The following is a 27,736-nucleotide window of genomic DNA, read 5'->3' on the forward strand; positions in this document are numbered from 1 at the left end:
CGTCCCTCCATTCACGCCTGTCGCGACACCACTGGAGGCGGGCTGCACGATGTTGGGGCGTGAGCGGAAGACGGCCTAACGGTGTGCGGGACCGTAGCCCAGCTTCATGGAGACGGTTGCGAATGGTCCTCGCCGATACCCCAGGAGCAACAGGGTCCCTAATTTGCTGGGAAGTGGCGGTGCGGTCCCCTACGACACTGCGTAGGATCCTACGGTCTTGGCGTGCATCCGTGCGTTGCTCCGGTCCGGTCCCAGGTCGACGGGCACGTGCACCTTCCGCCGACCACTGGCGACAACATCGATGTACTGTGGAGACCTCACGCCCCACGTATTGAGCAATTCGGCGGTACGTCCACCCGGCCTCCCGCATGCCCACTATACGCCCTCGCTCAAAGTCCGTCAACTGCACATACGGTTCACGTCCACGCTGTCGCGGCATGCTACCAGTGTTAAAGACTGCGATGGAGCTCCGTATGCGACGGCAAACTGGCTGACACTGACGGCGGCGGTGCACAAATGCAGCGCAGCTAGCGCCATTCGACGGCCAACACCGCGGTTCCTGGTGTGTCCGCTGTGCCGTGCGTGTGATCATTGCTTGTGCAGCCCTCTCGCAGTGTCCGGAGCAAGTATGGTGGGTCTGACACACCGGTGTCAATGTGTTCTTTTTTCCATTTCCAGGAGTGTACATTGGATAAAACTAGAATTAGTTTTATCTATTTCATTTTGATGCTAGAGCGAGTGTCACTTAAAAATAGCTCGTCCGGAGCGTATGTTATTGTATTTCTCTGGGCATATTGTACTCAGACTGACACACGTATTAATCTGTTGGAAGACAGAGCCGGTTGCTGAAAACGTGCGCTAAGTAAACCGTATGTTTCACCTTCTGCCACCCATACATTATACGTATGTTTGCTGCCACCCCTTCGACGCAGACAATTGTCCAATGAGGTCATTTGTTATGTGCTCTGAATAAATTGTCCAGTGTCCATTCCCTATCTGATAATGGATCAAAACACTTCCTTAACACATCGTACGTGACACGAGATGGTAGTATACTTTGATGTATACTGTGTGCTTCTGAATGGTCCTTTATAGTTTATTTACGATTTAGCCATTTTCCTAACTGATTTCGTGTTTTCATCTATAGCTCTCAACAGTATAGTGCATACTGGCTAGGTTAGTGTCACACCGAAAGTCCAGACCTTTATCCTCATCGGTTCCGCTATTTTCTATCACTTCTCGCTTTATTTAATCTCTGTAGATGATTTATATACTTGAGAAATATGGTTCTGTATCATGCTAAACTACATGTCCACCTAAGCTGCTTGAGCAAGAGCAGTCGAAGGTGGAGTTAGGATTACAGTATCGGCTCTAATTCTTCCATTCCTGGAAACGTACTGCGGTGTTCAAAGCTATTTGGAAGTATAGCAGAGTTGCCTCCACGTCAAGAGGTGTGTAATCTATATTACAGATTTCGATCTTCATTTATAACATGGTAACGAATTCCAAAAGTGATAGCAACACATGAAATTCATCAGTTATACTTTAATAATTTGTGGTGAATATACTGTAAAATTAAATAATTTAAAAGTGTGCCCGCTTCACCCTTCACCCAGCCCCCTCCTGCATGGTTACTATTTTCATAGTAAAATTCTAGATTCGACGTATCATATGTGGTGAAACATCACGTATAAACGAAGTACTTCATATTCGCATGAACGGAAGAACCATGTAGATATGGACCCGGTGAGCCCATAGGCCGTCTGCATTATCGAAAATTCACATAATTTAGAAATTTGGGAAACTTAATTTGGAGTTAGCTTGTCAAAAAAATAACATTTTCGATTTCCTTTCTGAAATTTTAAGCCTCTGCTGCATCGCCAGAATGGCTTTCACCATTGACTGACATATTCTATGTCGATCTTTTATCTTGGCAACCAACACTGGCAGACTGTAAAGCGAGGATCACCATTAGAAAGCTTCTGTTTAAACTTATAACTCTTTCCTGCAATATCAGGCCTGAAATCGGAACAGTCTCCGTGTTTCCACGAAACAACGCAAAAAATGCGTCCTCTACCAATCCATTCTTTGTTTCTTTGATTGTCCCACAACTCCCTAAACTGTTCTTTGTTATCATTTTACAACAAAAACCTTCCATTTCTTTCCGGTTACTCTTTCATTGCGGCACCGTTGAAATTCCTATACAAAATTCAGCGGCAATATTTTCCAACGCTACTGCTTTATCCATCCTACGCAGTGCATCTTTTTGTTCAGGGACACTGCCACACAATCACAATCGTTCTCTTCGATGTCATTTTTACCATCCTAACAAACGATTGCAGTACAGTATTGCACAAAACACTGTTAACTTGTCAGCAAAGACTGTACCAAGATCCGTGTACGGCGGTTGGTGGGATTTACATTTAATCACTTTTGTCGTTGATCGTAGCCACTATTACTTGCTGAGTATTAAATATTGTACAGCAGCCACTGACTGTTCCACTACTACTACTGCTACTACTACAGCAAAGCAAAAGCGATCTAGATGAACTGCAGATCCAGATTAATGAGGACCAGATAAACGAGATTCCACTGAAAGTGTTATCTACCTGTGGGGCACCTGGTGAATCACTTTCAATAGTTTTAGTATTGCACGGAACGTTTCTAACTGGCGAGATTATTTTAACAATGAAAATATGAGTATATGGTCATACTTTGTTTTCTTTTCCAACGCTACTGTCAGCGGAAGACCCAGGCCTTAGCGACCAGGTGCCTCCTCCAATCATCTCTCGATTTCGCCAGCCATCTCCATCTCCGAACTCCCAATTTTCTCAGATCCGACTCTAAATCATCTAGCCATATCAAGCTTGGTCCGCCCTCATCTCGTGGTCGTGCGGTAGTGTTCTCGCTTCCCACGCCCCGGTTCCCGGGTTCGATTCCCGGCGGGGTCAGGGATTTTCTCTGCCTCGTGTGGCTGGGTGTTGTGTGCTGTCCTTAAGGTTAGTTAGGTTTAAGTAGTTCAAAGTTCTAGGGGACTGATGACCATAGCTGTTAAGTCCCATAGTGCTCAGAGCCAGCCAAGTTTGGTGCCCCCATTCAGCGGCCACCCTCCGGCTTTGCAGACAGTACTTTCTTTGATCCTCTCTGTTCTTCCAGTCGCTTATATGCTCCACCACTGTTACCCTTATGCCTTTACTTCTATGTTGGTTGGTGGACTCTTGTGGAATTCATACAGTTGTACGTTAGTCCTAATTCTCCAAGAATCATTATCACATTCTGCTCCATATAATTTCCGCAGTATTTTGCGTTCCACCTATCCAAGGTTCTTCTAACTTAGCTGTGCTTTTGTCCATGTTTCTGAACAATACATTATAAGTTTTATAATGACAGCTATCTTGACATTATGGAGAATCGCAACATGTTAAGGAAGCTGTAATAGCACCTTTTATTTGCAGCTATTGTTGCCCTAATCATTATTGGTACTATATCTTCGGTAACCATTCCTCCCAAATATTTTAACTGATTTGTTCCTTCAAACAGGTCGACACCTGTCCACATAGTTTTCTTTCTGCTGACATCATATATTTCCTTATTTCCTCATTTATGGACAAGCCAAGGTTCCAGAACTACACGGTTTTCCGGCAAATTTTTCCTATTTCTTCCTATCGTAGATTGTCATATTCTGTGTCGCCCTGGTGAAAATAGTATCACCTGTTTTGTTTGGCAGTTTTTTTATGACAGCGACTCAAAGTTTGTATGTGCAGTAGGTGTCGGCTACTGGAGGTGCCAACTGCTGAGGGTATCTTCGATGTTACAGCATAGCTGTAATAAATTGCCCTGCATGTTACAGCAAAATTGTAACTAATTGAGCCATATTACAGCAAAACTGCAACAAACCGCCACTGTTACAGTGAAACTGTGACAAGCAGCTCTCCACGTTACAACAACAAACTGCTTTCCACGTCACGGCAAAACTGTTGTAAATTGAATATGTTACAATAAAACTGTAACAAATAGTCCTACATATGCAAGAAAATGTAATGGTTTGGAATTTCACTCTCACGTAATGTTAAAAAAACCAGGTTTGCCTTTACTTTGAATGCAATTGGGGCAACGACAGTCAAAATGACATTGTGAATGTGATTACCCTTCAAGAGCATTTGTCTCGACTCGGTAACATATGACATGCTAGGAGATTGTGTCAATACGAAAGATCAGATGTCAGCAACTCTAGTGATGGATTCAACTAAGCAAGCTGATGCTTGTTCCTGTAAGGTGCTACTTGTTCCACCAAGGAGAAGTGGTCAGCAAGTTTAGTCTGATCGATAGCAGTATGTCAAGACCTGTTCCAACAAGGTAAATATTTAGCCAGGTACATGATGTCACATAAACCTGTTAATATCGTATGTATGATGTCACAGTCACATCCATTATTGTGATGTTATCATGTCATTATAATTATGAGAATCATTGACCATAATCACATTATGTCACAATCGAAGATGGCAAAATCCATGATATCATGGTGGAAATATACCAGTCATCAAAACAAAACACCCAACCAAAGCACACAGTGGCCATTAAAACGAATGCTATCACAACATCATGAACTTGTTAGTGTTTTTTTTATAACGTGGGTCAATATTTTACGGTTTTGCTGTTACATGATTCAGTTTGCTGCAGTTTTTCTGAACTGTTGACCAGTTGAATACAGTCCTGCTGTAGCGTGGAGGGCATCTATAGTTCACACACACGATAGCTCACATCCCCGATAGGTGACACCCCCGGTAGCTGGTACCCACCCAAATTCACATTACCAACTGGTGGTAGAAAACAGGCCGGTAGGTGACACACACTGTCAAGTTATGGCACATACCCCGCCATGCGTTTCAACTGTGTTACAGCGTAAGTTTACATTACCAGCAAAATCTGGCAAACGGTTAGTACTGCAAGATCAAGGTAATATTTCTTAAAAATCATCATAGTCGCCGTTGACTGTATAAAATATTTATTATTACTATTGCAATTTCGGCCTTACGATGTAATAAGTGTCGTACTCATCGGATCTTGTGGGACTCTCACAGTCAAAAGGCTGCATTTTGACGACGACATGTAGTCATGTCAGGTAGTTCTATATTCTGACAGAATGTAAGTAATGTACATTTCTCTCCAATTTTTATAATTGAGCTTCTTTCTTAATGAAATGTTGCTTAATTATGTATATACACCTTGTGCTTCACTTTTGTATTTTTGTGTTTAGGTAACTTTAACAGTGTTACTTGAAAATGGCCATAAGGCCGAAATTGCAATAGTAATAATAAATATTTTATACAGTCAACAGTGGCAGTGTCTTTTAAGAAATATTATATGACTGTGAATCCTAACCATGAGAAGTTAATAAAGTTAATACCCTAGTCTGAGGGTTTTCTTAATTTTTGGTATTATCAGCAGAAGATATCAGACGTTTTGTACTGCTCGGTAAACTTTATACCCTAACACCAAGTCGCTATATATCATATTTAGGTGACTTTGGAAGTGTAGAAACTATAGCAACCCTCGGTTCTTACTTACACATATGTATACTAATACTGTTCAGTGTGCTGCTTCACCGAGTGTCATGTAGTTTGCACTGTGTGACAGCATGATTTGGCATTATCGGCAGAGGTAGCTAATGTTTCTTCACGGAATATTAATTTAAGACCATAGCATGGGGTCACTATAATCTTTGACTACTTCTTAAGTGGGTAGTTGGAAGCATAGCAACATCGTTTCTCACTTGTTTGAATAAGTATTGGTACTGTTCAGCAAGCTATTTCAAATAACATAGAAACTGAATTTCGGTTCATGATCAGAGATCTTTAATTTTACTTGTGTTCTACGATACGCCGTGTGTGTGTGTGTGTGTGTGTGTGTGTGTGTGTGTGTGTGTGTGTGTGTGTGTGTGTTGTATTCAATATTATTGCTTATTTTGACAAATAATTTTATTTTATCGCAAGCATTGCATTTTTGAAATATCGATCTATCATCTCTTAGTTGTTCTACTATTGTCATCGAGCACATTCATCTCTCTCTTTTTCACCGCTGTCTTTGCAGCATTGTGCTAAATTTAAATATATCATACTATGAATTTCTCCTTGTATATTACGAAAAAATGCAGTTTAAGTCATACACTGCAATAAAGATCTCGCCAAAACACTCTCCTCCCACCCTATATTGGTGCTTGGTCAGTTCGACTTTCTGTGGCTGTGTTGTATGGATTTACATGTGGTATTGCAGGACATTGTAATAAGATCCTTGGTATTACGTAGTAGTTAATTATGTGAAAAAACGATTAGTAAACGTTGTACAGAGGCTTGGCACCTAAGCTCTGATTGGTAAATATTGCAGCCTTCCTCGAAAGTTCTTGTGCATCATCTTGCGTAGGCCTAAACCATTTGTAATAAAAAACAATAATTGCCAACCAGTTTCGTCATTATATTGTAGCACAAGATAGATTACCTTCTCTCCCCCCTCCCCCCAAAAAAAATTTTTTTTCTTGCTAAGGTAAAACATTACTTTAAAGTAAAAATGTCAGGTGATGACGGTTCGTTCTAGAAAACATAAATAATATAGTCTCAGACTGAAAAATATGGTTCAAATGGCCCTAAGCACTATGGGACTCAACATCTGAAGTCATCAGTGCCCTAGACTTAGAACTACTTAAACCTTACTAACATAAGGGCATCACACACATCCATGGCCGATGCAGGATTCGAACCTGTGACCGTAGCGGCAGCGCGGTTCCGGACTGAAGCGCCTAGAACCGCTCGATCACATTGGCCGGCTCTCAGACTGAAATGCCAATACTTTTTATGTATTTCAGACGTGAAGATAAGATTTTAAAACTTCACATAAACAGCCTGTGTGTGTGTGTGTGTGTGTGTCTGTGTGTGTGTGTCGGTGTGTGTGGGGGGGGGGGGGAGGGGTTCGTGTGTGGGTGTGTGGGAGGGGGGGGGGGGGGCAGCGTGGCACTAATTTACGAAAACACCGGTGAAAGTTATGTATATTTTTATGTGTAAATACTGTACATATTTGTACATCGTGCCATATTTATGTACTTTAAGTGATGCTTGTAGAACCGGGCTCCTACATTGTGATTCATTGCCTCATTTTAATGACCGCTAAAATGCTATGCTGCGGTTGCCTGGAGCGACGTTGGGACGGGTGAGGAGGTGGAAGGGAAGCTGTGGCTTTTGTCTTGATGATGACGATATCGTAGATAACTTGTGACATCATTTCCTTGGCATGTAAGCAGCCGACGTGACTTCTCTCACGTGCTAATCGTATGGGAAGTGCCTATCTAATCTCCATTGCATCCCTCCTCATATGGATTTATTTCCATGGTCTCAAATTTCTGTAGCATCTACGTGCGTCTTTTTCGTTATTTATTGCTTCATTGCGGCACGTTACACAAATGTTGATAATAGGGAACTTTCATAATTAGTCCCGGCCAGTCAAGTTACAAATCACAGGGTTTCACCCAAAAGCTCTACGTGATATTATTGTACACATTGTTATGTTACTTTGCCATTTGCCACATTAACACAAGCAATGGTATAAAAGCGTCCAAGGATAGAAGTCAATGGCGAAAGCATATGAAAATGCCTCTATGGTTTCAAGGATCGCTATTTGTAACATGCACTGAGGTGCCAAAAGAACTATTAGAAGCATGCGTATTCAAATACAGAGATATGTAAATAGACAGAATACGACGGTGCGGTCGGCAACGCCTACATAAGACAATAATTGTATGGCGCAATTGTTGGATCAGTTATTGCTGCTACAATGTCAAGTTATCAAGATTTAAGTGCTTTTGAACGTGGTTTTATAGTCAGTGCACAAGCTATGGGACGCAGTATCTCTGAGGTAGCGATGAAGTTGGGATTTTCCCATACGACCATTTCACAAGAGTACCGTGAATATCGGGAATCCGGTAAAACATAAATCTCCGACATCGTTACGAGCAGAAAACGATCCTGCAAAAACAAGACCAACGATGACTGAAGAGAATCGCTCAACTTGATAGAAATGCAAACCTTCCGCAAATTGTTGCAGATATCAATGCTTGGCCGTCAACAAGCGTCAGCGTGCGAGCCATTCAACGAAACACCGTCGATATGGGCTTCCGAAGCCGAAGGACCACTCGTGTACACTTGACGACTGTACGACATGCAGCTTGACCCTTCACCTGGGCCCGTCAACACCGACGTTGGACTGCTGATGACTGGAAACATGTTGCCTGGTTGGACGAGCTTCGTTTCAAATTCTATCGAGCGTGTGGACGTGTACGGGTAAAGTGACAAACTCATGAATCCATGGACTCTGCTTATCAGCTGGGGACGGTTCAAGCTCGTGGTTGTTCTGTAATGGTGTGCGGCGTGTACAGTTGGAGTGATGTGTGATCCCTGATACGTCTAGATACGACTCTGGCAGGTGACACGTACGTAAGCACCCTCTCAGATCACCTGCATCCATTCATGTCCACTACGCATTCCGATGGACTTAGGCAATTCCAGCAGGACAATGCGACACCCCACACTTCCACAATTGCTACAGAGTGGCTCCAGGAACACTCTTCTGAGTTTAAACACTTCCAATGGCCGTCAAACCCCCCAAGCATAAGCATTGTTGAACATATCTGGGATGCCTTGTAACGTGCTGTTCAGATGAGATGTTCACCTCGTTGTACTCTTACGGATTTATGGGCAGCCCTGTAGGATTCATGGTGTCAGTTCCCTCCAGAACTACTGCAGACATTAGTCGAGTCCATGTGACGTCGTATTATGGCACTTCTGCGTGCTCGTGTGGGCCCTACTCGATATTAAGCAGTTACACGTGTTTCGTTGGTTCTTCAGTGTATATAATTCTTTATGCCATGGAGTTAGAGTTCCATCGAACTTTGATGGAAATTTTTAGAACACACTACTTCTAATTTTGTACTGACGTCCGAAGAAGTTTCTTAACGGTTGCTCGATAGCACTGATAATCAATAATACAGTGGAATCAAATAAGGAGTTCACAACTTATTAACAATTGTACGCAACTCTGTACTGCACTTCATTATTAAAAGTCGATTTCCAAGACGAGTAAAACGTACGCATATCTTGTATTTCTTCTCCGATAAGAACGACGGCACTGGAGTCGAAAGTTTACTTTTATCAGCTCTTGTAATGGAGCGTTAATGTGGCTCAAGAGACTATGTATGGTTGATGTCTTCTTCACAGCATGCTTACGGTGGGGATGGCTGCTTTCTGGAGCAGGGGTGGCATATGCTCAGGAAATAGTCAGATGTCTGTCATTGACCTACTGGTAACGAAAAAAAAATCAGGAGTGCTCTTGCCATTCATTTTTCCTCATTTGACGGACTGAAGCTCTTTGGAAAATATCAGCAGCTGCGGTTCTACATCGTGAATGATCTCCTTTGCGCCATATTGTTCTCCTTGATGATGCTATACGGCTTTACCCAACAGAGGCTGACAAGTTAATGAGTGTGGAATAAAAATAGCAGTTCCCGTGTGTCGAAAGCAGCGGATTGATAACTTCTTCCACTGTATAAACGCTTCACGTCAGTAAACACTGGTCTGGAAACTGATTGTATAGCAACAGGTTCTTTCCTTGTCGGTGAGCATGCCTCTGGTTAATTTATACTGATCACAGATAATCTCGGAAACTCGCATTAAAAAGAATGCCAACGTCCGTGACATACCACGTGAAACTTCTATAATTGTAATGTAAATGGCGAAGATCGCTAAACGGATTAGAGGGAAACTAATTTAAATTAATATGAGTATATCTACAAGAAATCATCCTCATTCCCAAATAATAAAGTCGTCTACTACGTAAATGTATCACTTAAAGGCAGTCTGTAGTTATCAGACACTGGATATCCATAGATGGAAACTCTTTGGAACATACGGTAGGTGTGGTGGCCTTTGCAGTAATTAAGTTAACAAGAATTCCACATGAGAAAAGGAATGAAAGCACACCATTTGGCTTTGAACGAACGTCGGGCGATGATTTGATGTACAGTGTTTTGGAATATTAACTATTTAGAAATGGGAAACTATGAAAGTTACTGTTCCGCAAAATTAGGTAATTATCGCGAAAATAATGTAGGACTCGAACTTGAATAAACTGATAATAAAATCAAACGAACGCCATTATTTAGGCAAGGACAGAAATTTATCGGATGGAACAAAAGTGGGCAACGAGCTATTGAAACAACATATAAGAAAATTCAACTGACAAATAATACTTAAGCTTTTCGCCAACAACGAAAACATAGATGAAGAAGTTCCTACAGTCCTTTGGTTAGTAAACGAATGTGAAAACGCGAAATCAAGCAGTGTGGTTAACTGAAATGTTTAGTACTATAATCACTTAAGTGATAAAACAACGCACTGGAAGTTGTACCTTACCATTGCGCGTCATGTCTCCACCGTTACGCCTTTGAAACCGGCATGCAAGCAGAGGAACGGTTTGCACTTCTCGTCCCCGACTGCTTTTCGTTGGTGAACACCAGCTGCAGCTTTATTATTAATTAAACTGGACGTTGAGTTAACCGATAGCGTTACTTGACTGGTTACATAAATTACGAAGCCAGCGTTTATCACGTATCACTTCCGCATTTTCAACGGAAACAACACATTATCATGTAAACGAGCAGCTAAAACAATATTCCGGCCTTATCCTGCAATTATTTAACTGGAAAGTGGTGGAAGAATTAATATACAGCGTGATAAAATCGTACATGATTTGTAAATTAGAATACTGTACGACCAAACTTCCCCGGGTGAGAAAATTCTTAATCTGAATTTGTTTCAATATTCGTGACAGATTAAAACAATGTTCCAGTCCGTGAATGAAAAAATGTTGTGTAGCGTTTGCGAACAAAGGGGCAGTACGTTGCTCATTAACGGTCATAATCGGGTTTGAGTTCCGTTCTGGAACACAGCTCTAATGTGTCAGCACTCTCTTCTGCAAATGTTTGTGTATTTACCTCGCTGTCATCGCCTCTGCGTTTGTATTATTTACAGATTAAGAGGAAGTTCTCGAAAATATTGCAATTCTGGAGTTACCAGGGATAAAATTCATTGAGCGGAAAGTTATCTAAATGTTGTACAGAAACTAGACAAGCACGTGAAAGACAGATCCAAATAGAAAAGGGAATAAGGCAGATTTTTTAGCATATCACCTGTGTTACCCTAACTGTGTGTAAAGCAAGCAGAGGCGCCACTGAAGAGAATTTTGGAGCAAGATAAACATAAAACCCAGATTTGCTGGTGAAACTAAAAGTGTATAAGAGATGTAAGGGACTGGCAAGATCAGTGGATGGAAACGGATGGTTTCGAAAGGAGGTCATTCACCGAACATAAATAAAAATGCAACAAGCTTAACGGAGTATAGACGAAAAATGCAGACTGGTACTTTCCTGAAAAAGAAAAATTTGGTAGTGTCGAATGTGAATTTAAGTGGTAAGAAGTCTTCTTTAAAAGTACTTGTCTCGTATACAGCGTTTTATGGAAGTAAAACGTGGCCTACGAACAACAGAGACAAGAAGAGGAAGAAGCTTTTGAACTGTGCTGTTACAGAATAACATGATTCGTCTAGATATGACTGACATGACTGACTGATAGACGTAAGCATCCTGTCTGATTACCTGCATCCATTTATGTCGACTGAGCAATTCCAGCAGGACAATGCAACACCCCACACATTCAGAATTGCTACGGATGTACGGACAGCCCTGCAGGCTTCATGGTATCACTTCTCTTCAGCACTACTTCAGACATTATTCGACTCCATGCCACGTCGTGTTGCGGCACTTTTGCATGCTCGCGGGGTCCCTACACGATATAAGGCAAGTGTACCAACATCTTTGGCTCTTCAGTATATTTTTAAGCTAGTAAACCTGTATAGTTTTTGCAATAATATTATTGTCGTTTTGAGTGTACACATACAAACATGTACAAATTATTCTTTGGACATTCGTTTGTAAGTAGCCCGTCTTCTACTGTCAGTAAGGATAATAACTTCGCATTTTCTTGGTCTGGTTACAAATACTACTAGTTAAACTACTGTGGATATATGTTGGACTAACACTGCATTAAATTACTTTCATAATTTGTGTGTTAGATTGCATAATAACTATAAGAATAACAGTTTAAGAAATTGCTCTTTAATTTTAGGGTAATAGTTCTTAAAGGTGTATGAATTACTGCTAATATTTAAGAGTATAATAAAAACTTATAGATACGGTACTGATCGTCACTAATTATACTTGAATACTTTATGGGAAACACCAGTCTTTTTCTCATCAGATTGTTAGTCGGGAGGAAGTAAAAGATTTTTTCTTTCCTTGAAGTGTACTTCAGTTTATAAATTTTAGAGTCACACTTTTCAAGTAGGACTCCGTTGCAGGGTAAAAATCTCATTCTGGAAGCACTTTAACGTTTTCAGTGAGATAGCGTTCACTGATCCCCAACTCTTTTAGCTGCTTATCAGTATTTTTTTTTTTTTTTTTTTTTTTTTTGCAGCTAATACTGTAATGTTAAAACAAATGGTTCGGTACTTCCTCAATAGCACATTATCGCAGTTGTTCTGTTAAAAATTGTAACAGACAGGTAAAGAGTTCATTTTGTAGACTCTTCATCAGAAAATCTTAGAGAATTTATTTATTTATTTATTTATTTAACTTGATCAGATTAGGGCCATCAGGCCCTCTCTTACATCGGACCAGTGTTCCACACATGCAGCATTTCACACATCAGAGTTACATCATGACAATAGTTTAAATGAGAATTTTAGCTTGCTCTAGTGACAATATGAATAAAGAGTAGTGACTAAGACCTAATTAAGTAAATGCGGCAGTATTTTTACAACAGGTGCTATACATACAGATTATGATAAAAGCAATAATAAAATGTAATGATAAACATGACTAAGACTTAATAAATTAAATGCTGGCAGTATTTTTACAGCAGGTGCTATACATACAGATTATGATAAAAGCAATAATAAGCAATAATAATAACAGTAAAAAAATCAAATAATAATGACAAACATGAGAAGGATTGGCAATAGTAACGAAGGTTTGTGCAGATGTACATAATATCTTGGTGTGTAAAGTATATGTTTACTAGTTTAGCGTGTTTTGGGGAATGGGGATTTAAGGAGGGGGAAAGAGGGAAGTAATGAGGTGAAGTGCATTCATGTACAGAGGAAGGCATTACTGTTGCTTAAGTAGATACGTCATTAACTGTTTTTTGAAGCTGGACATGTTTTTAAGTTCTCTAACATAACGAGGGAGGTTATTCCAGAGTCGGGTTCCCGCTACTGTAAAGGACTTGGAGAAGGTGACTGAGTGATGCAGTGGAACGGAGAGGATTTTATTATAATGGGAACGTGTGTTTCTGTCATGTTGTTCCGACATGAGCGTTAGGGATGAGGAGAGATATGAGGGACAGTTTACATTTATAAGGCAGTAGATGAGACAGAGTGTATGGAAATCTCTGCGTTTGTCTGCACGCAGCCAGGACAATTTTGCATATGCTGGTGAAATGTGATCAAAAAGTCGAACGTCACAGATATATCGGACGCAGGCATTCATGACCAGTTCTAGACGTCGGGAATTTTCCTGAGAGAGGCCTTGTAGGATAATATCGCTGTAGTCAATGATTGGGAGTATAAGCGTTTGTACTAATTTCTTTTTCAGATCGAAAGGGAAGAGATTTTTATATTTTTGTAGGACATGAAGGGATGCTGATGCTTTTTGGCACACTGCAGTTACGTGCTCTGTCCAATTTAGATTTTCATCTATTATTACTCCCAAACTCTTTGCTGAGGGAGAGAAGTTAATATTTGTTCCATTTACGATAAGAGGTGCTAAGGATTCCCGATGTTTTGGGCTAATGAGCTTAGAGTGACCAACAAGTACCGCTTGTGTTTTAGAGAATGTGGAACGTATCAGAAAATATATGTATTAGATATGTGCAGATTAAGAGACGTGCTAATATTTCTTAAACACATCCCAAATGAGATGATCCTCTAAGATAAGGAAAAGTAAAAAGAAATAAAAAGTACACCATTTCCATTTGTAAGTTAATTCAGGAAATTACCACAAATATTTACATGGTGTATGTAGGGACTGGCCAGAAATGGAAGTTACAGAAATAGGAGCCCCAGGCGACACAGCATTTACAAAAAATAGGATTTTTGGCGCGGTTTCGGCGAGGTATGAGCCACTTATAGTGGAGGGGTTTCCATGCAGCGATTGACGCAGCGAGAAGAGTATAGAACGGTAATTACAGGGTCGTGGGGTCGAGTCCCAAGGAGGAAATTTTTTTTTATTTCCAATTTCTGCGTTACTTACACTGCAAGTATGTCGAAATAATGCTCAGTATGTCGTATTTTTTAATATTTTCATAAATAATAGGGAAAAGAAAAGGAAAGTTCTGGATAGCAAATAAAATTTCAGGCAGGGATTATAGGGTGTACATGAGAGCTGCTGTTATAAAATTACAATAGATACTATTGTTATTTTACAGTTGATGATTTACACTTGCTGGTGTGATAATCGTCGTAAAAAAGGGGGAAGTAATACTTTTCCTGGAATACTGCACCCGTTTTAAGCACCGCGTTAACATCTTTGCGCCTTATTTAAATCTATTCTTGGAATTTTACTTGTTATCCCAGGTTTTCCTTTCCTTTTCATGCATTTTATGAGAGTATTAATACATGTAGAACGTAGTGAGCATGCTTTTTATTTAATCCCTGTGTAAATTACGTAAATATAAAAAAAATATTTCTACCAAGCGTTTCGACCTCAAGCCTCTATTTGCAATGTTACCGTTACGCCAACCGCTGCTGGGAACTGTGTTGACGTAAGTGGCTCATACCTCGTCCGATTCCCTTCAGAAATGCCATCTGGAACTCCCACCTCTGTCATTTTTGTTTCTGGTCAAACCCTACAGGTACGACAAATTTGGACGGAATCTGTGTTGACGGCTTGGCACGGTATCTTTTTACAAGAAATAGGCCAGCAATGAATCCCTACCTTTCCATTAAACTATACCTTTCAGTAGCTACACTTTTTATGCCTGCTGCCAAGTTATAGAATATCTCAGGTGTACTGCTCGAATAGAATAGTGTGATATATTTATAATTTTAAAGTTGGAGGGAGTAACAGCACACTCCCTCCAACTTTTAAATTATAAATATATCGCACTATTCTTTTCCAGCAGTTTATTTGATCAGTCGATGCATTTAATGTATCATACTGCTTCAGTTGTTTCAAACTGACGCAAATATACTGTGGAAATATTTCGTTATGAAGCAGCAACTGTAAATAAAAGAGGTGAAAGCTCGATAACTTTCGCTTAACACACAGATCAAAGAGATACAGAGGTTTCGAAGAACGAGAACAAGGATGAGCGGCAACCAGAATGTTTCAAAGAACACTTATTTATTTGACGAAAAGTGGCTTGAGCTACTTCCCGAAATGATTAATCACTCTGTAATCGACAGCGCAGAAAATTTTAACGTACATTCTTTCTCTAGTAACAACTTAATAACACCAGTATCGCAAGTTTTGGGTCTATTGCAGATGTTTTGTAATTAGGATCCCTTACCGAAATAATATTTGGTTTAATCTACAATCACTTCTTTTTATTTTTGCCTACTGGCTACCGGTTTTGGTACACAGTACCATCTTCAGGTCACCCTATGGTCAAAAACTTTCAGTACATAGTTATAACAACAGTGCAAGAGAAATTTACAAACTATTTTCCTCTGTGATAGCAAAAGTATGGTTTGTAGTGTATAGGTAGCCCCTTACCGACGTGGATGGTGTTTAACCGCATAAGGACTGGCACCACACAGTGCAGTTCCAATATGAGAAAATGGGGATGTAAAGAGAGCGTCTCCTGCGAGTGTGGCGCATGCCCCCAAGAAAAGCAGAGCTTGCACAGTGACAGACCTTATCATAATGTATGACAAAATCCCCCATGTAGGTGGTTATTGCAAATATGCAGCATAGCTCTTGACCGGACCCGTAAAGTAAGTAATCACTGGCACGCACGTTCGCTTCCCAAGTAAGTGTGTCAAAAACTGAAAGGGAAGGTCAATTTTTAGCTTTAACCGGATGGAAATTGCGGCCAACAGTAATAAGAGGGCCCCCTTATATACAGAATTCCAGGTTTTACCTTTTAAAGAGGGTCACAATGTAGAAGACATTTAAAAATAAACATATCATAAAATATGAAATTAAGAAATTATGTAATAAAATAGGCCCCGCTGTAATACAATATTAAAAGTAAAACAGCGAATCTACTCCGCTAAGATTTCATTGAGAGTTTGCATACGGTTTATATATATCGCTATAAGACGTCGATGTAGCCACGAATCTTCACTTGTGTCGTCATAATAAATATGTATTAAAGCACAAAACTACTTTTATTAAAAAGAAATTGAGCAGCCAGAGGGAATAGTGGCGCAGTGTGGGTATGTATTACTCTGCAAACGTGAACTAAGATCTGTGACCGTGTTTTCAGTTTCATTTTCATCGAAATAGTGTAAATGTGTACGCTGGGCCTGTTGGCGGCACTGCATCGTTCGTCCACGCCCTCTCGCAGCTCTTCGACCAGCCACGGCCGCGATAACCACTCCTCGTAGGTAACGTGCAATTATGAAAGGGTGCGCTAAATGGGCCTTGATACTGGCCGACCACAAACTAATTCATACAAACGTGCCGTGATGTGAACGTTGTCCAACTGAGGCACTTTAATCCAGCTGTTCCAAATTGGGCGGTGTTGTATGCCTGTAAGTGATGAGACCGCTAAGTCCATAGTACTTTGTGCAACTGGGACTTAAAAGAATAGGTCAAGTGCATTTAAAATATCATAAGGATAAGGCCCCGTCACTTAAAATCAGTTTCTAAGTTAATAATTTAAAATATATGCGACTAAATACCATACATTTTCATATAATAATACTGGGTACATTTACCTATCATGGGGGATGTAGCTGGGAGAGGAGGCAGACAAAGGGGAGGAACAACGTAATGGAGTGGTCAAAGAGAATTGTAGAGTCTTGCATAGTACAGACAGTGCGTCCATGTAAGACAGTACAACGGGTAGAAAATTTCACGAATATTCATTAAAATTTTTTAGCATGCTTCAGGGACTGTAAGTGCAAGAAAAGCTATAGATTTTCTGCCACAGATAAATGTTAAATATCAGCAAGCCAAAATAGTGGACCATGCTGCAACAGAATGTTTTTCATCAATCTGCCAGGTTTCTTTTTTTTTCAAGTTTAAAAAATAACAACGCAAACTACCACTGAATGGCTGGTCGAAATTTATGTTAAGGTTGAAATAAAGGCGGGATTTTGACTCATTGGGACAACACTGAGAAGCAATAGTCCTGTGAATTTTGAAAATTTTCTTGCATATTTTCCGTGCTTAGGAAATAAATGTTTTTGGGAGTTCCTCTTCTCCAAAACACCAAATTTTTTTTACTCCACAACAAAACTGTCTCGAAATCTGGTAAGAAATCAAACGAGACTGTACTCATACATAAAGTACAGCAACAGAAAGGCATAACTTCTACCCGATAGTAATTGTACTGTTACTGATGACAGTGTCCCTAAAGTAGATTTACGAAAAAGGATTTTTGAAATTCCATCACCATAGACGACAAACCAGATTGTAAACAAGAACAACTGCCAACATGAGTAGCTTAGGAGTATATATCCTCGGTTCATCGAAGCAGCTTAAATCACTTAATAAAGGCAATCTGGTCCAAGTTGTATACCAGTTAAGTTCTTTCCAGAGGATGCTGACACAGTAGCCCCATACTTAGCACTCATGTACAACCGCTCGCTCGTCAAAAGACCGCATATAAAGACTGAAAAGTAGCACATGTCACACCAATAGCCAAGAAAGGAAGCAAGAGAAATTCGATGAGTTACAGACACATATCACTTACGTCGATTAGCATTAGGATTCTGGAACATACGCTGTGTTCGAACGTCCACATCTGCATCTACATAGATACTCTGCAAATCACATTTAAGTGCCCGGCAGAGGATTCATCGAACCACCTTCATAATTCTCTGTTAATCCATTCTCGTATAGCGCGCGGAAAGAACGAACACCTATATCTTTTCGTAAGAGCTCTGATTTCCTCAATTTTAACGTGGTGGTCGTTTCTCCCTATGTAGGTAGGTGTCAACAAAATATTTTCGCATTCGGAGGAGACTGCTGGTGACTGGAATTTCATGAGAAGATAACGTCGCAACAAAAAATGCCTTTCTTTTAATGATGTCCAGCCCAAATCCTGTATCATTTCAGTGACACTCTCCCATATTTCGCGATAATACAAAACGTGCTGCCCTTCTCTGTACTTTTTCTATGTACTGCGTCAGTCCTATCTGATAAGGATCCAACACCGCATAGCAATATTCTAAAAGAGGACGGACAAGCGTAGTGTAGATAGTCTCCTTAGTAGATCTGTTACATTTTCTAAGTGTCCTGCCAATAAAACGCAGTCTTTGTTTAGCCTTCCCCACAACATTTTCTGTGTGTTCCTTCGAATTTCAGTTGTTTGTAGTTGTAATTACTAGGTATTTAGTTAAATTTACGACCTTTAGATTTCACTGATTTATCGCGTAACCGAAGTTTAACGAGTTCCTTTTAGCACTCATGTGGATGATCTCACAGTTTTCGTTATTTGGGATCAACTGCCAACTTTCGCACCATTCCGAAAGCTTTTCTAAATCATTTTGCAATTTGTTTTGATCTTCTGATGACTATTAGTCGATAAATGACAGCGCCATCTGCAAGTAACCTAAGACGGGTGCTCAAATTGTCTCCCAAATCGTTTATATAGATAAGGAACAGCAAACGTCCTATAATACTACCTTGAGTAACGCCACAAATCACTTCTGTTTTACTCAATGACTTTCCGTCAGTTACTACGAACTGTGACCTCTCTGACAGTAAATCACAAATCCAGTCACATAACTGAAACTTTATTCCATAACCACGCAATTTCACTACAAGCCGCTTGTGTGGTACAGGGTCAAAAGCCTTCCGGAAATCTAGAAATACCGAATCGATCTGAAGTCCCTTATCAATAACACTCAACACTTTATGCTTATAAAGAGCTAGTTTCGTTCACAAAAAGATGTTTTCTAAACTCATGTTGCCTATGTGTCACTAGACCGTTTTCTTTGAGGTAATTCATAGTATTCGAACACAATATATCTTCTAGAATGTTGCTGCATACCGACGTTAATGATACGGGCCTGTAATTTAGTGGATTACTCCTACCACCTTTCTTGAATATTGCTGTGGCCTGTGCGACTTTCCAATCTTTGGGTACAGATCTTTCGTCGAGAGAATGGATGTATATGACTGTTAAGTATGGAACTATTGTATAAGCGTACTCTGAAACGAACCTAATTGGGATACAGTCTGGACCAGAGGACTTGCTTTTATTAAGTGATTAAACTTGCTTCACTACTCCGAGGATATTTACTGCTACGTTACTCATGTTGGCAGCTGTTCTTGATTCGAATTCTGGAATATTTACTTCGTCCTCTTTGGGAAGGCATTTCTGAAGGCTGTGTTTAGTAACTCTGCTTTGGCAGCACTGTCTTCGGTATACTGACAAACGGTCAACACCGATTCAAAATATATCGTTCTTCTCAAACAGAGATACCTCTTTATTCTCACGGACTATAGACAGGGAATTCCATTATTTTTACATTTGGTGAAGGCTTTTGACATTGTTCTTCACAAGCGACTTCTAATCAAATTGCGTGCCTACGGAGAACCCTCTGTTGTGTGACTGGATTCGTGATTTTCTGACAGAAAGGTCACAGTTTGTAGTAACTGACAGCAGGTCACCGAGCAAAACTGAAGTAATACCTGGAGTTCCCCAAGCAAGTGTTATAGGCTCTGTGCTGCGATTATGTGTACAAACGATTCTGAGCAGCCGCCATAGATTGTTTGCATATGCTTTAATTTACAGTCTTGTAAAGTCATAAGATGATCAAAACCAATTGCAAAATGAAACTTCCTGGCAGATTAAAACTGTGTGCCGGACCGAGACTCGAACTCGGGACCTTTACCTCTCGCGGGCAAGTGCTCTACCAAGTTTTTTTTTTTAGACGCTACCCCTTTTTTCTTTTTTTTAAATAAAGAAAGAAAATTACATCTTCCACTTCAGGCATTGGCCCCTATCACCCATACTACCCCCAAAAACCTATCTAGCCTAAAAACAAAAACAAAGCTAGCGCCACCGCCACTTTCATCCTAAAGCTAACTAGGACGGCCGTTCGCCATCACTTCAGGTTTCGCCAACGCAACAAAAATTAAATACGCCTCTGAATTTTTTATAAAAAAATAATAATAAAAGGAGAAAGGAAAAGGGAATAATACTTTATTATATTTTATTTGTTGTTCATTTTGTTCTTAGTTTGTTCTTGTGTATTTATTTGGATTGGAAACGCAGGTCTCCTGCCCACTTTTTTTATCTTTTTTTTTATTTATCTAGGTATCAATGTGCGAACAGTCATAGTTAATCAACCCTGGAAAACCTAAACCAGAATGAAGACACCATCGAAGATATTAAACGTAAATAACATGAAAAGAAAGCTACCACGTCGTAGTTAGGCTTCCCAGCGACTGCGCCCACTGATAAAGATTGTTCAATATATGCTCGTTTGCAGTTCGTTCTGACCTCATCTGCCGCTGCCTGGAACATTGCAGCTGCGTGGCGGGCTGTGAAAGGCACTCCATAGGTAGTTTGCAAAGCATTGTCGATATCTGGTATGCCCGGAAATAGCATGATGTCTTTCTTGCAAATAGAGCCAGAAGTCAAGAAAATTCTTGTGTCCGTCACGACAGAGGTAATGGACAGCATGTCCACGTATCCAGGTGACGGAGTTGCTTCGAGTCTTGGGGTAAAATGTCTCATCCTGAAATAATAACGTGCGTGCAGATATATCCTCCGGCCTAACTCGCAAGAGATAAGCGAGCATCTGCCGCACTAGGTGCCAAACCGGTTCCGCCTCTCCGCAGCTGAGGCGGTGCTCGTCAGAATCTACTGTGTTACAACCCACACAATTGGGAGATTCTGCCATGTGGATATTGTAGAGACGTTCTTGCGTCACCAGCTTCCAATTAACTACTACGTACCATTGGGAAACAACGTCGGAATCAAGCATGGCATCGTGTACAGTCTTCCACACCACGCACCACCGTACGTCAGGATATTTTAGTTCGACCAAATTTAGGGGGCGGCGTTGCAGCATGTCGTGATAGAGGCGTCGAGTCGTGGCCATTTGTGGTGTCGTGAGCGCTACATTGCAATAACTTTGTTCTAAATAGAAACGTCCTATATAAAAGAGGGGCGCTGGGATGTCCTGTAGTGGCACCGGCGCTCTTAGTGAAGCGGGTCGTAGCGCCGTCAGAAGCAGACTCGTGAGGCTCGTAGGACAACGGCACAGCAGACATAAATGTGAACTAACATAGAGGGCAATGGCCCTATCATGGACGTTGACTAGGCCGAGACCACTTTTTCCCTTGGGGAGGGTAAGAGATGCATATCTGATCTTCAGTAACATACCAGCGGTGACGAAGTATCCCAGCGCTGCCGTAATGCTACGACCCAAGGGTTTCGGAATGGGTAGTGTTTGGGCGACATGCAGTATGCGGGACGCAAGGTATACATTGGCATAATACGCCCGCTGAACGATGTTGAGGGATCGCAAGCGCTGATTTGCAATTCCGGCCCTAATTTGGTGAAGAAGGCGTCGATAATTGAGCGTCGTCGCGCGTCGCATGTCGTTCATGAACTCTAAGCCCAAGCAGCGGACAGTATCACTGAAGCGTAAGGGGGCAATGTGTTCCTGCGGTAGCCCAATCCCGATGCTCAAGGCGGCAGACTTGTCAACGTTGATTTGGCTACCAGAAGCTGTACCGTAGGTTGCAATCCAGTCCAACGCCGCGGCCATATCGTCAGCTCCTCGTATGACGATCATCAAATCATCCGCATATGCGGTGCATCGATAGATGGAGCCGCCGAACTGTATCCCAGTGAGCCTGTCTCGGAGACCACACAACAAAGGTTCTAAGGTCAATGCAAATAACACCCTGTCGTACTGATCGGCGGATAGGCATGGGTGCCGTCAGTCTTCCATTAACAAGAACTCGAGAAGTAGCCCCATGCAGAAGGCGTGTCAACACTGTGATAAAGGGGTCGGGATATTCCATGCGCCGTAGAACGGCAGTGAGGAAAGTGTGGCCCACACGGTCAAAAGCCTGGCTGAAGTCGATAGACGCCAGGGCTGCCGGCAAACGTCTCACCCGTGCAAGGGAGATGAGATCTCTGTAACGACATAACGCAGTTCTGATGTTGTTGGGTCCCCCCAAGGACATCTGATCGCTGGACAGGACGTGCAATAGTGTGCCCCGAAGACGTTCTGATAGCAGCCTCGAAAAGATCTTGAAGTCGCTGTTCAATAACGTTAAGGGGCGATAATCGCGGACATGATTCCGTCCCTTCGGCTTATGGATGAGGACAATCAGTCCTTCCAAGAACGGTGCAGGCAACGGTATACCCGGGGACATCAATTCCTGACAAATTTCAACCCAACACGGTACCAACAGTTGTTTAAATGCTCGATAGAACTCTAATGGTAATCCATCGATTCCTGGTGATTTATGGGGAGTACCTTTACCAATGCCGTCGAGCATTTCCTCTTCTGTCACTTCTCCCAGTGAAGTCGGTACCATGTCTGGTGGAACTGTACCGTGGACATGTGCTGTAACGGTGTCTACCGTCGCCATATCAGGGAGCACTGCTGAATAAAGTTGAGCGTAATGCCCATAGAAGGCTTCTGCTATATCTGCTTGTTCTGCCACGTGTCGTCCGTCGTCCGTTATCAAGTCGGTTACCAGTGCCCTACGGCGCCTCCTGCGTTCTAGGAGCACGTGGGGCATAGATGGCCTTTCTGATTGTATCATGTCTGGAGCACGCGACCGTATAACAGTGCCTTGTAAATGTTGGCGTGCTAAGGAGACGAGCTGCGCTTTCGCGCGATTGACTATGATCTGCCGGTCAAGTGAGGGCTCCATAGCAAGACATTCCGGTAGATGGTGTAATAAAAGTTTTCCGTGCTCCTCCTCCATGCCGCCGCTTCCCGGCCGTAAGCCATGAAAGTGCACCTAAGAGCAGGCTTCACACATTCAATCCACCAACTGAGGGCCGATCGGTAACGACCACGACGCTGTAAGGACGCGTTCCACGACTCTTCGATAGCACCTTTACATGCCGGCTCGTCCAGGTGGGCGACGTTCAGTTTCCAGGGGGGCCTACTGCTCCACACACGTGCAGGTTGGAGGGCAATGGTGCAAATATAGGCTGTGTGGTCGGTGAATGCAGTGGGCCAGAGCTCTGCTCCTCTCGTCGCCATCGAAAGGGTGCTTGTGACGTAAATCCTGTCTAACCGACTTGATGAATGACTTGTATAATGGGTGTATCCAGGAGCTGGGCCATGGATGTGGCGCCACGTGTCAATCAGGTGGAGGTCACGCACTAGCATTTCCAACTCCGCACACGGGACTTGATGTGGCTGCTGATCAGACGGAGATAATGTACAGTTAAAATCTCCTCCGATCACCATATCGTCTATGCGGCCCATAAATAGACGCGTAATATCTTCCGAAAAAAAGCGGGCCCGATCTCTCCGTCTCCCTGATCCTGAAGGGGCATATACATTAATGAGTCGTACACCGTTGACAGTTACCGCCATGGCTCTTGCACTCGGTAAGTACAGTACGTCCGTAGCCGCCAGACCGTCTCGTAGCAGAACAGCGACACCACACTCGGTAGAAGAGGCGTGGGAGATGTGGGCAGTATATCCGTAGAAGTCAGGGAAACTAGCGACACATACTTCCTGTAAGAGGGCCACGTCGACGTCCGCCGCATCAAGCATGCGTTGTAGCATTGTCAGTTTTTGTGGCGCCCTCATCGCGTTGATATTGATTGTGGCAAGGCGAAAGGCGTGCTGCCTAGCCTCTTCACCTAGGGTAGACGCCATAGCAATCAAAGCCAACCGCGAGAGATGCCGGACCCACCAAACCAGTTACAAATTAAGAGTCTTTCATGCTAGGAGTGGCATCCCCAATGCCACCCCCTCCCTTCTCACCAGTGCCCTCTTCAGGAAGTTCTTCAACGTCGTCCGACCACAGTGGCTGCAACACCATGCTGTGTAGCTGATCGGCACCTAAATCTCCCGTACGTACGTCGTCTTTGGTAGAGGTAGACGCAGCGCCATCCATCGACGCGACCTGCTGCATCTGTGGTGCAAGAAGTAACTTGGCACTCGTGGTATGGGGAAGTGAAACCGTCTACACCACTTAGATCCTCAGCAAGAGCAGCATCCATCCCGTCTGATGAGATGTCACCTTCTTGACCGGCCGTGTGTAGGAGGCAATCGTCTGAAGGGGTCCGCCGACGTCGCTGCCGTCGTCGAGGTGAACGTTGCTTTCGAACGTGGACATCCGTATCCGAATGTGGGAGGCAATCCAGCGTCGCATCACCCTCCGCTAGGAAAGCCGCGGTCGGGACAATGTTCGCGTCTACGTTCATCGCGTTCTGAATGTTACGTTGCGTCTGGAGTCCGTGGGACTGTTACTGCAGTTGTTGCTGTGGAGGGGGCGACATATGGGTTGGCATCGGGGGTCCTTCCTCTTCCTCCCTTGGTACTTCTGGCGTCGATGGGTGTGTCTGATCGCCCATTTCGTCCTCAACTATGGTGCGCATCGTCGTCTGAGCGTACGTGAGGGGCAGGATTGTCGTCCCCGTCGGGGAATCGGATTCTCCCACTGGTATCTGCGTAATTCGACGTTGTAAGCAGCTCGATCGAACATGGCCTTCCTGCCCACATCCGGAACAGGTACTCGGCTGACCGTCGTACATTATGATTGCACGACAGCCACCGATGTTCAAATAGGACGGCACATGTTTCTTGAGCTCAATTTTAATTTGGCGCACACCGTTGTAGACCTTATACGTCGAGAAAGTTTGCCACTTTTCTGCAACGTGGCTGATAACATTGCCATATGGGCGGAAGGCGTTCTTGACAACTTTCTCTGGGACCTCGAAGGGGAGCTCAAAAACCCTCACAGTCCTTAGGCCCATGCCTGCATGATCCACCGTCACTGCACCGATATGCCCGTCAGAATGCTTGAATCTGAGAGAGTTCGAGTATTTAGACACCACTGTTGCGCAGACCTCTGCACTGGTCATTTTAACGTAAACCACGCTCGCCGTTATAGAAAAATGTATTCCGACGACAGTCGCCGGATCTGAACGTAGATCGTCGCGTATGAACTGTTCTATTTCATAGGCTCGAGGACGCGCGTGACCTGGTTGAAAAGTAATTTTGATCGTATCGTGGCGCCATGTGTGTGCTATAGTTGCACTGAACTGGGAACTAATACAACTCGCGCCGCGAGAAGTAAACACAAGCAAGCGCTCACGGTCGCGCACGGCGGGGCGCAGCGGACGTCCTCGCCCCACCGCAGCCGAAAGCAGACTGCTAACCAACTGAGCTACCCAAACACGACTCACGCCCCGTCCTCACAGCTTTACTTCTGCCAGTACCTCGTCTCCTACCTTCCAAACTTTACAGGAGCTCTCCTGCGAAACATGCAGAACTAGGAGACGAGGTACTGGCAGAAGTAGAGCTGTGAGGACGAGGCGTGAGTCATGCTTGGGTAGCTCAGTTGGTAGAGCACTTGCCCGCAAAAAAAGGCAAGGGTCCCGAGTTCGAGTCTCGGTCCGGCACACAGTTTTAATCTGCCAGGAAGTTTCATAATAGCGCACACTCCGCTACAGAATGACAATCTCATTCTGGCAATTGCAAAATGATTTATACAAGATATCTGTATGATGTGAAAAGTTACATTTTACTCTCAATAATGAAAAGTGTGAAATCATCCACATGAGTACTAAATGAAATCCGCTAAATTTCAGTTTTTCGATTAGCTGTGGATTGAGCTAAATACTTTGGGATTACATTTACGAATAAATTTAACTGGAACAATCTCATAAATAATTTTGTGGGGAAAGCAAACCAAAGACTGGAATTTATTGGCGAACACATGAGAAAACGCTACAGTTGTACTAAAGAGACTACCTATGCTACAATTGTGCGTCCTCTTCTGGAATATTGCTGCACGGCTTTGGGTCATCAGAGAGCATTGACGGTGGGCATATAAAAAGTTCAAAGAAGGGCAGTTCGTTTTGTATTATTGCGAAATAGGAGAGAGAGAGCCACGGGTATAATACACGAAGTGGTGTGACAACAATCAAAGCAAAGACATTTTTCTTTGCGGCAGAATCTTCTCATGAAATTTGTCATTAACTTTCTCCTCAAAGTGTGAATTTATTTTGTTTTCATGAACCTACAAGGAGAAATGGATCATTGTAATAAAATAAGAGAAATCAGAGCTCACCCTTGAAGATTTAAGTGCTGGTTTTTTTTCTTCGTGCTGTTCTAGAATGGAACGGTAGCGGTTTAGCTTGAAGGTGGTCCGGTGAACACTCTGCAAGGCACTTAATTGTGAATTTCAAAGTAATCATTTAGGTGTAGATATAGATTTTGTTTTTTATCAGATATCTTTCAGTCATTTGTGGCATCATCAGCTTGTCTCGCTCATAGTATCACAGGAAAAATAATATCAAAGGTGGAAATGGTTAAAATAATGACCGCGTCTGTTGATTCAAGGACGGTTAAAACTTTTCTTGAGTCACACAGTGCTTTTATTATCATCAATACACAGCGCATTTCCAGCTCTGAAGGTTAATCTTCAAGCTCTATGCTGCTTAGTGTTACAGCTTAATATTCCAGTGGATTTTGGTCAGATGCATTTCTAAGGCGAAATTATTCTTAAACTGATACATTTCTCACTAGTTAAAAACGTTTCTTAACGATATTTAATTTATCAGATCGATATACACTCACTGCGAGTAATAGCAGCTTCACGATTGTTATTCTTGCATTGTATTTAAACCATCACATACATGCATTTGAATGAAAATCAAAGAAATACTTTTAAGATACGTAGAGTGCAATAAGCTGGTGCTGAGATTTTCTTTAAGTATGTTTGTGTCAGATTATTATGAGAAGCTTTTATTGCTTTTAATCCTTCTATATGTTGTTCGAATATATGTTTACAAAATAACTGAATATTTTGCAGCTGTTGAATGCAGATCTCCCATTTGCTATACGACTTCACGTCAAGAATTCATGATTAAACCCGTTGTTGAAATCGAAGCAAGCAGTGAACATATCTTTCGCATTATAGCAATCACCGTGACCTTTCTTGTGTACTGCATTCTCAGAAAGTGCCCACAGCGAAAACTGGGCCTTAGTTTCTGCGTCACACCCAGACATCACGTTTCGTCACAAGTTAATACTCGGTGTAATATTTAGTTCAGCGAATCTTGAAACAACGCATTCCGTGGCATGTTTATCGCATTTGTGGCCGGATAATGAAATCAAATAGACATGATAGTCTAGTGTTCCAACTGACCGTTATATTCAGATACGCAACTGAACAGTTCAGCTTCACAGCTGTCACATGGAACGTCGAAATATCACGTCAGTTTGAATTTAGCAT

Source organism: Schistocerca gregaria, chromosome 1 (genome assembly GCF_023897955.1).
Source record: "Schistocerca gregaria isolate iqSchGreg1 chromosome 1, iqSchGreg1.2, whole genome shotgun sequence".
Taxonomy (NCBI): Eukaryota; Metazoa; Arthropoda; class Insecta; order Orthoptera; family Acrididae; genus Schistocerca; species Schistocerca gregaria.